We start from the raw sequence: 9,976 nt of genomic DNA, 5'->3' as shown, positions 1-9,976 counted from the left end.
TATATCTTTTTTACATAGTCTTGTGTGTTTCTTGGGATTTCTAATTGTCTCTTTTGCCCCACCCCATATCCTGCATTGCTGCATTTTTTACAACTTGATATTCCAACTTCTTCATGATACTATCAAATCTGAATTCTTTCTCATATACATTTTCTTTCCAGACACCTACCTTTTGGAGACCTTGTTCTACCAGCTCTAAGCTGGATTTTGGGGTTCTACATTTGGTGAAAAGTTGCCACCCTAGGTCTTCCTTCCATTTTCTCCTGACTGGCTTAATTGTTTCTTGAGCTCCACAAATTTTTAGTTTACTCCCCTATTTTTCTGGAACACATCCTTGAGTCACTTCCACAGAATGGGAATATTGGAGGTAAACTTACTCAGTTCTTCCTTGACTTACAATGTCTTTATTCTACTCTGAAATTTAGTCAATAATTTGAGTATTGAATAAAATAAAATAATTTTCTCTCAGAACTTTGAAGGCAGAGTTCCATTGTCTTGTAGCATTTGGTATTGCTAAAGAGAAGTTTAATGCCAATCTGATTTTTTAGAAAGGATGACAATTTACTTTTCCTCTCTGAAAATTTTTGGATTTTAAGAGACCTTTGATATTATGATAGGGATGGCATTACATGTGTACATTGCTTTGGGTAGTAGAGCTGTTTTAACAGTATTTGTTCTTCTGATTCATGAGCCTGGACTGTCTTGGTGAAAATGCAAATTGGTGCAGCCACTCTGGAAAGCAGTATGGAGGTTCCTCAAAAAGTTAAAAATAGAACTACCCTATGACCCAGCAATTACACTAGGAGGTATTTACCCAAAGGATACAAAAATACTAATTCAAAGGGATACATGCACCCCTATGTTTATAGCAGCATTATCTACAATAACCAAACTATGGAAACAACCCAAGTGTCCACACACACACACACACACACACACACACAGAGTAATATTACTCAGCCATAAAAAAGAATGAACTCTTGCCATTTGCAATGATGCGGATGGAGCTACAGAGTATTATGCTAAATGAAATAAGTCAGAGAAAAACAAATACCATATGATTTCACTCATATGTGGAATTTAAGAAACAAAACAAACCAGCATAGGGAAAGAGAGAGAGGGAGAATGGCAATCCCAAGAAGCAGACTCTTAACTATAGAGAACAAAATGGTGGTTACCAGAGGGGAGTTGGGTGGGGGGTGGTTAAATAGGTAATGGGGATTAAGGAGTGCACTTGCTGCAGTGAGCACTAGTTATTACATGTAAGTGTGGAGTCACTATTGCACACCTGACACTAATGTTACACTGTATGTTATGTTAACTAACTGGAATTTATTATTTTTTTAATTTTTATTTATTTTTAAATTCTTTTTTAATGTTTATTTATTTTTGACAGAGAGAAAGACAGAGGATGAGCAGGGGAGGGGCAGAGAGAGAGGGAGACACAGAATCCGAAGCAGGCTCCAGGCTCTGAGCTGTCAGCCCAGAGCCCGATGCGGGCCTCGAACTCACGGACCGCGAGATCGTGACCTGAGCTGAAGTTGGATGCTCAACCGACTGAGCCACCCAGGCGCCCCTAACTAACTGGAATTTAAATAAAACCTTTTAAAAAATCTTTGATATTCTGAAATTTCACCATTTTGTGACTGAGTGGGGTTCATTTTTCATTCACTGTGTCTGGCATTATAGCATTTTTTTTCCTTCTCTCTTCAGTCTAGAGACTCGTGTCTTTCAGCTGAGAAATTCTTTTTTATTATTTTTTTGTTTATAGTTTCCTGTCATCTCATCTGTTCTCTCTGGAGCTTCTAGTCATTGAACATTCACCGCTTGGATTTATACTTTACAATTTAGCCTTTCTTTCACATTTTCAATCTACCTGTATTTTCTACTTTCTTTGAGATTTCTTTGATTTTTATTTTTCAATCTGTTTTTAAAATTTCTGCTTAACCTACCATATTTTTAATTTCTAAGAACTCTTTTTTATTCTTGGACCCTACCTTTTTTATTGTATTTATTTCTTGAACTACAACCTTAATTATTTTTTTTTAATATTCTCTTGAGGATACTACTTATAGTTAAAATATTCTTTTCTAGCAAATGTTCTTAAGATGTGCAAGTTTGTATATATTTTATATGTAAAATGAGTCTGGACATGTCCATGGACATACATTTTCAACTGCAGGCATTTGTAAAATCTACCAAGAGACATTATTTTTCCTCCTGGTAGATGTAAATTTCTTCAGCACGAGCTGAGTTTTCAAAATATGGAGTCCACATGTTCAGTGTATGTGCTTCCTCACTGAACTAGCCCAGCCAGTTAGCCTTAGTGAACGTTGTTTTTCTCCTTTCAAAAATTTGGGAGGTCTTTTCCTTTTTACTGTATATTTATATTCTACCCGTCAGTTGATGATCTGAGGCCAAGTGGTCAACATTGGAATAATGTTTGACTGGAGACAAATGGGGAGACTTAGCAACCAGGACAGAAACTTTTGCAAGAGTTTGAAAACTGATTGATATGGTCCCTCAGAGTGCTCCTAGACATGGAGTGGGGTGTGTGTGTGTGTGTGTGTGTGTGTGTGTGTGTATGTGTGTGTGTGTGTGTGTGTGGGAGGATGGGGGAGGTCATCAACCTGGTATTTATTCCTCTCAGAATCTGCCTTTCTTCTAGGCAGACTAGTTGGGTGATCTGACTACGGTAATTCAGAGATTTAAAAGTATATGCAAGTTGACAAACTGCATAAAAATGTTAGTCAGCCATGCTTATTTCTGGGCTTCAGAATGTGGGATGTTATCTTTCCTTGCTAAAAAAAAATACGTATCTGGGGCACCTAGCTGGGTCAGTTAGAAGAGCATGCAACTCTTGATCTTGGGGTCATGAGTTTGAGCCCCATGTTAGGTGTAGAGATTACTTAAGTAGATAAAACTTAAAAAATACAATACAATAAATTTGTATCTGGAGTAATCAAAGCTTCTTCCAGACACGTGTCTGCTCTTGTTTCCTGGACTTTTGTCACAGTAGGCCCCCCGACACCGGTCTTCGCTCCCACCTCAAAGAAAAAAAACCTTTTTTGAGGCGTCAACTCCTCAGCACTTTCTGAAGGGAGAAAAAGAACAGCAAGAAACAACTGAACATATTGATGAAGCACAAAATGAAATAGACTTAACGAACAAGCCAGTGAGGAGATTTTGAAAGTAGGACAGAAATATAACAAACTCCATCAACCGTCCTTTAAGCAGAGGTCCAGTTGATGCCCCAAATCCCAAAGTTTTAGTTAAAATATTTGTCAACCACGCACAAGTGTCTGCACTGTTTGGGGAGGAGGATGAAGAGGTGCTGCATTTTTCGACAAGAGTTGAAGTGACAGAATTTGAGGGTATTAAATCAGGTTACAAAATAGATTTTTATTTTGATGAAAACCCTTACTTTGAAAAGAAAGTTCCATCCAAAGAATTTTGTCTGAATGAGAGTGGTAATTCATCTTCAAAGTCCACTGAAATCAAATGGAAATCTGGAAAGGATGTGACCACACGTTCAAGTCAAGTGCAGAATGAAGCCAGCAGGAAGAGACATCATGAGGAACCAGAGGGTTTCTTCACCTGGTTTCCTGACCATTCTTTTTTTTTTTTAATTTTTTTTTAACGTTTATTTATTTTTGAGACAGAGAGAGACCGAGCATGAACGGGGGAGGGGCAGAGAGCGAGGGAGACACAGAAGCGGAAACAGGCTCCAGGCTCCGAGCCGTCGGCCCGGAGCCCGGCGCGGGGCTCGAACTCACGGACCGCGAGATCGTGACCTGGCCGAAGTCGGACGCTTAACCGACTGCGCCACCCAGGCGCCCCGATTTCCTGACCATTCTGATGCAGGTGAAGATGAGTTAGGAGAGGTCATCAAAGATGATATTTGGCCAAGTCCATCACAGTACTACTTGGTTCCCAACATGGATGATGAAGAAGGGGAAGGAGAAGAAGAAGAAGATGATGATGATGATGAGGGGGAAGAAGGAGAACATGACTAATGGAACACTGATAGATTCGAACCTTTCTTTTTTTTATTTTCTCCAGTCCCTGGGAGCAAGTTGCAGTCTTTTTTCCCTCCTCTTGTGCTCATTCACCCTGTTTGTTGAAGTCTCTTGTCTTTCCCTTTATACATGGTGCTCAACTTACTTGGTGACGGGGTGGAGCAGCGAAACACCTAGCACAGAATACAGTGGGGAAAAAAATCTCTACCCATTTCTGTTCCAAATTCATTTTTATCCCTTCCTGTCTTAGCAAAAACTTTATGAGCTCAATACTGCTGTGTTCTTTGGGGAAAAAAGAAAAACTCTTTGCTCCCTCAGCTCTGCTGGAAGCTGGAGAGTGATACACTCTTGTGTAGTAGTGCATAGAATTCTAGTTTTTTCCCTCCTTTCTCTTATACTGGCTCAGAGATTACACTGTGTCTTTGTGGAAATATGGACAGTTAGCATTTACCAACATGTATCTGTCTACTTTCTCTTGTTTAAAAAAAAAAAAAAAACAACTTTAGAAACTGAGGTTATAGAAGGTCAGCCAAGGGTGGGTTTCAGATGTTTGGATGGATTAAGTGGGCACTTTGACAACAAGGCTTCTTCTTTGACGCATTTAATTGTGATGTTTAATGGCGATCCTTGCAGTTCAAGATGACACTTTTAAAATAAAATTCTCTCCTTATGAGGATTTGAGCCCCTGCCAGTCAATGGGAGAATCAGCAGAACCTGTAGGATCGTATTTGGAATTGAGATTTTCTATCATAATTTTGTTTCTGCTTACTTTAAAGTTTTGTTTTTGTTTCACAGGCAAGGAAAGACGATGCTCAGTTTTAAATGTTAAATGTTTACAAGTTGCTTCCTTGAAATAAAACTAAATGTGTACACACACACAAAATTAAAAAAATACATATCAATATTTCTAAAGTTTTTACAATGAACACGATTACTTCCATAATAAGAAAATAATTTATTTTTAAAGTATGCATAAGGCTTTCTTCTGAATCTTCATTTACCCGCTTAAAAGTAGCAGAAAAAAATCCAAATAAAACAAAATAAAATAAAAAAGCTATTTTTACCCCAGGGCTGATGGCTATACTTCAGGTGAAAAGGCTGAATCTTGCAACTGACTTAGTTCAATGTACCTTAACCAAATAGGTGCTAAAGAAGAGAGAGATGGGGTGTGTGTGTGTTGGGGGGGGGGGGGAGTGGGGGAGGGTGGGGGGGAGGACAATGTTGGGAATATATAGAGAACGAGATGGGAGCAGAGAAAAGATGCCTCAGGTATACCCTCCTGCCCTTCTCAAAGCTCACAAATGATGGAAGCATGACTTTGGGGAAATAGTCTGGATTTGCAGATTAATATAATCGAAATGGTATACCTGAACTTTGAGGGTTGCCATGGTACATACTTATGAGCTAGGTTTCCTGACCTGGTGTAATAATTCAGAAATCAGCTACACACGTGATTGGGTGGTCCTTGCATCACTGACTGCCATGTAAGCAGGTAATATTCAGATCACACATGCTACCCAAGCAGCCTCTGCTTTGAAGGGGGCTTTTGAGAGGACACTGACTTCTTCCTACTGATGAGCCATTCATTTGTGACACCAACAAATGCAATGGGACCTGTGCTGAAGCTTTTACTGAGAGGCCAGAATTTAAAATGCTGTCAGGACTGAAAGGAATGCATAAACCATATCACCACAGAATTGCATTCATGAATGATTCAGGAGTTGGACTAAAAATTTTGAAATATTCTCAAGAGAATGAGAGCAAAACATTGAGAACTGGCGTTTTGTATTCCCCTTTTGTTAAGCAAGGATAAATAATATCCACTAGAGAGAATCTTCGCTTTTTGTAGGAATTCTCACAAATCAGGGATTTGCATCCCTGGGCATTATTAGGAAATACTTATGTTTGTAAATTTTTGTGACTCGAATGGCTCGTTGGGGTCTATTTTAGGGTTTGAGTCACACAACCATCAACTGGCCTCAGCGACTTAAACATCTTTACTCTAAAATATCTAAGACTTTGAAACCAATCTCTGTATTTAAAAGAGGTCAAATTCCAGAACTGCAAAATTCAAGCTGTAATCTTTTGTTGTACTCTTGATTTAGTGATTATTGTTAACCATGAATTAACAATTCCTAATAATAAATCAGAGGACAAATTCTCATTGTGGTGTGCCTCTCCAGTGTATGACATACCCCTCAAACTGAGTCATTTTCAAGCTTGTGGTGAGTGCAAAAATTTGCTGTTTCTTGCCAGACCTTCTACTGTGTTATCAGTGTCAGGAACTGACACTTCCTTTATTTTGCTGTATGCTGAGAGCAAGGAGTGAAACCGCCATCACTTTTCTCCAGCCATTGCCCAAACAACTCTACCAAAACAGTATAATTTCCAATGACTTATGTTTAAGGGTCACCTTGGTATAACAAGATTTTAACAAGTATAATAATACCATCCAATATTTTTAAAAGCTTGCAGTGTAACAGACACTGTTCTTCAATGTTTTACACATACTAATTCATTTCATGTTCACAACAGCCTGATTATGTAATACAGTTATGGGTTGAATTGTGTTCTCTCCCAAAAAGACATGTGGGAGTCCTGAGCCCCAATCTTGCAAATGTGACCTCATTTGGAGATAGAGTCTTTACAAAGGTAATCAGGTTAAAGTAAAGTCATCAGGGTGAGTCCTAATCTCAAACGACTGATGTCCTTTGAAAAAGGGGAAATTTGGACACAGAGACATACATGTGTAGAGAGAAGACACAGGGAGAAGACAGTCATCACCTAAGGAGAGATGCTTAGAATAGACCTCTCCCTCGCAACCCTTAGGAGAAACCTACCCTGCTCACACCTTGATCTGAGACTTCCAGCCTCCAGAGCTGTGAGATCACATAAGCCACCCAATTTGTGGTACTTTATTAGAGCAGCCCTAGCAGACCAATACAATAGTACTATTGTTATTACCCCCATTTTACAGTTGAGGAAACCAAGAAGCAGAGAAGTTAAGTAAGTTGCCCAGAGTTGTATGGGTAGTAAATGGGATAGGAACCCAATCTCCAGAGTCTGGCTCCAGAGTCTACTCCTCTAAATAGCTAAGATACTTGACATTTCTGCATTCAATTATTGCAGACAATGCCCTCAGTTCCACTGCTTCCTGACAACGTCTTGCCACAGAATGGAAGGCACAATTATGATGAACCATGGATTTAGGCACACACCAAGTGAAACAAAACAATAATAATATATGCAACAACAATCACAAAACACCAATACATACAACGAGTCCTTGTATTGAGCACATATTATGAGCTAGAAGTCATCCCAGGAACGGATCCTATGAAGAGGAAAATTTTCTGGTCTCCTTAGGAGATCACTACTTAGAAGGGGAACATCCTCCTCCAGCTGGTTGGAAAAGACCCCATAGAGGATATAATCTTTGAGTTGGGCCTTGAGTTGGGAAGAATTTTGGCAGGTGGCCAGAAAGAGAAAAGTTTGTAAATTCAGTAAAACCTTGGATTGTGAGTAGCTTGTTCTGCGAGTGTGCCGCAAGATGAGCAAAAATTTCTAATAAATTTTAGCTCGATAAACAAGCGATGTCTTGCTATACGAGTAGTCTGTGACGCTGAACATCACATGATTGATCACAACTGGGCCAGTGGTTCTTGAAATTCGCTTTGATGGGGCACCTGGGGGACTCAGTCTGTTAAGCATCCTACTTTGGCTCAGGTCATGATCTCGCAGTTTGTGGGTTCGAGCCCCACATCGGGGTCTGTGCCGACAGCTCAAAGCCTGGAGCCTGCTTGGGATTCTGTGTCTCCTTCTCACTCTGCCCCTCCCCTGATCATGCTCTGTCTCTCTCTGTCTCTCAAAAATTAATAAATGTTAAAAAAAAAAAGAAAGAAAAGAAAGAAATTCACTTTGATATACAAGTGTTTTAGATTACAAGCATGTTTCCAGAATGAATTATGCTTGCAAACCAAGGTTTTACTGCAGTTTCATTTTGATGAATGTAGTTAGACATGTAGCCATTATTAGGTCCAACTTTAAGAATATATGAATGAAAGAGAAACACTGGAGCTCCAGACAAATGCTTGGAAATATTACTTGTATCAAATGAGAGAATAGGTAATTTCCTGCTTTTCCAGCTATAGTCCAAAAACCATTGGCTTAAAGTTTAATAAGCCTGCATAACAAATTGGGGCAAGTCTTGGAACATTAACTGGATTTTGCTGGGCCATTGAATCTGTACCTCAGGAGCCTGGGACTGACAGAGGAAGCTGACTGAAGTCTCAGGGTCAGGGTACATTGTATCACTGAGGCAGAGGTGGGAAACTTGTAGTCCTCGGGATCCATCTGGATCTTGGTCATGTCTGACCTTTATGGTATTGGTTAACACTGAAAACGAGATGTTTTAACTTTCTGTCTTCTTTAAAAAAGAAAAACAAAACAAAAATACTTCTGTGTTTTGTTTTTTTTTTAACATTCTGTCTTCTTAAAAAAATAAATAAATAAAGGATCTGACAACACTGGGCCTGCCTTCCTACTGGGGCTGCCTTTGTGTATTAGTGAGGATAAGCTATTCTATGCGGTGCTAACAGCAGCCCCAAGCATGTAATGAATCAACTTGGGAAAACTTTGTTTCTTACTCATGTCAAATTTTACATGTTAATGTAATTTAAGCTGCTCTTCTCCAAGTGGTAGCCCAGAAATCCAGTCTTTTTCTATCCTGTGGCCTTGCCATATTCACTGCTTGGCTCCTAAGACTTTCCAGGGCATCTTTTCCACTTCAAGTGAGGGAAAAGAAGGAGTACATTGTTGAGTGAGAAATTTTTTCGCGGGCCAGGCCTGGATGCAGCATTCATTCCTGCTGTCCACATTACGCTGGCCAGACCTCAGTTGCCTGGCCCTAAGTAATTATAAGAAAAGCTGAGAAATATAGTCTAGCGGGGAAAAAAGGACCTAGAACTTGGTAACCACATATATGCTCTCCAGTTCACCCTAGTTTCTGCCTAGCCTTCTTCATTAATTTGCTATCCACCTAGCATCTGTAGGCATTTGAGTTCACAAAGTCTGATTTAGATATTTGGAGTTGTGGGGGAAATTACCCAAATCTGGAATTGGATCGATATTTGCAAATTGGTTGGCCACGATATTGCTTAATAATGGTGCTTTAAGAGACACCAAAGCACAATGGCTTAAATGAGATAGAAATGTATTACTCTCTCACTTAAAAGCCCAAGTTGATAAGTAATCCCAGGGTATAGGGCAACTTTAATCCATGAGGTCATTCAGGAACCTAGGCTCCTTCTATCTTTTTCTTCTGCCATCTCTTGAGGTGTTAACCTGGACCATGTGATTGCAGATGGTTCACCATCACCACCAATGGGAAGAAGCAAAGAAGAATTGGAGGGCACGACCAGGAAGTTAATCATATTCCTACCTTCCACTCACATTCCATTAACCAAAACATAGTCATATGGCCCACAAGGCCATAAGGAAGTCTGGGAAATGACCTTTTTCTGGACCATCTGGACATCCATGTGCCCAGCTATAACCGGGGAAATTAAGTTATTAAGAGAAGCATAGGGGAGAAAATGATCAGTAGGCCACAGTCATTTACTATTTGTGAGCTTTGGAAAAATACTTCATCTCTGTGCCCCTTCATCGGCTTCTTTATCTGTAAGAAGGTAGTAATAGGACCTTCCTGTATGAGTTAGAAATGTGCTTAGATGTAAGTAACAGAAAATCTACCTACAGTGGATTACACAAATAGGATTTCAATATTCTTATGTAATAAGAGATTTGAAGGTAGTTTATTATTTGTCAGGTTGATGACGTCTGGGAAGATATTTCTGATTTCTCCTTTTTCGCCTTTCATTTATGGTCTCATAACAGTTGCTCAAAGGCAAGAGGGAGGAGAAAGAGGACAGCTCTATTTGCATCTTGCACTTTTTGCA

The 9,976-nt window shown here is 39.6% G+C and overlaps 1 pseudogene; it reads left to right on the top strand.

Moving 5' to 3' along the window:
* The first annotated feature begins 2,612 nt into the window (after positions 1 to 2,612).
* LOC131513104 (protein SET-like) lies at positions 2,613 to 3,613 on the top strand (annotated as a pseudogene).
* Positions 3,614 to 9,976: the final 6,363 nt, after the last annotated feature.

The sequence above is a fragment of the Neofelis nebulosa genome, chromosome 5 (assembly GCF_028018385.1).
Source record: "Neofelis nebulosa isolate mNeoNeb1 chromosome 5, mNeoNeb1.pri, whole genome shotgun sequence".
In the NCBI taxonomy this organism is placed as follows: domain Eukaryota; kingdom Metazoa; phylum Chordata; class Mammalia; order Carnivora; family Felidae; genus Neofelis; species Neofelis nebulosa.
This window is presented reverse-complemented; position numbering and strand designations above follow the sequence as displayed.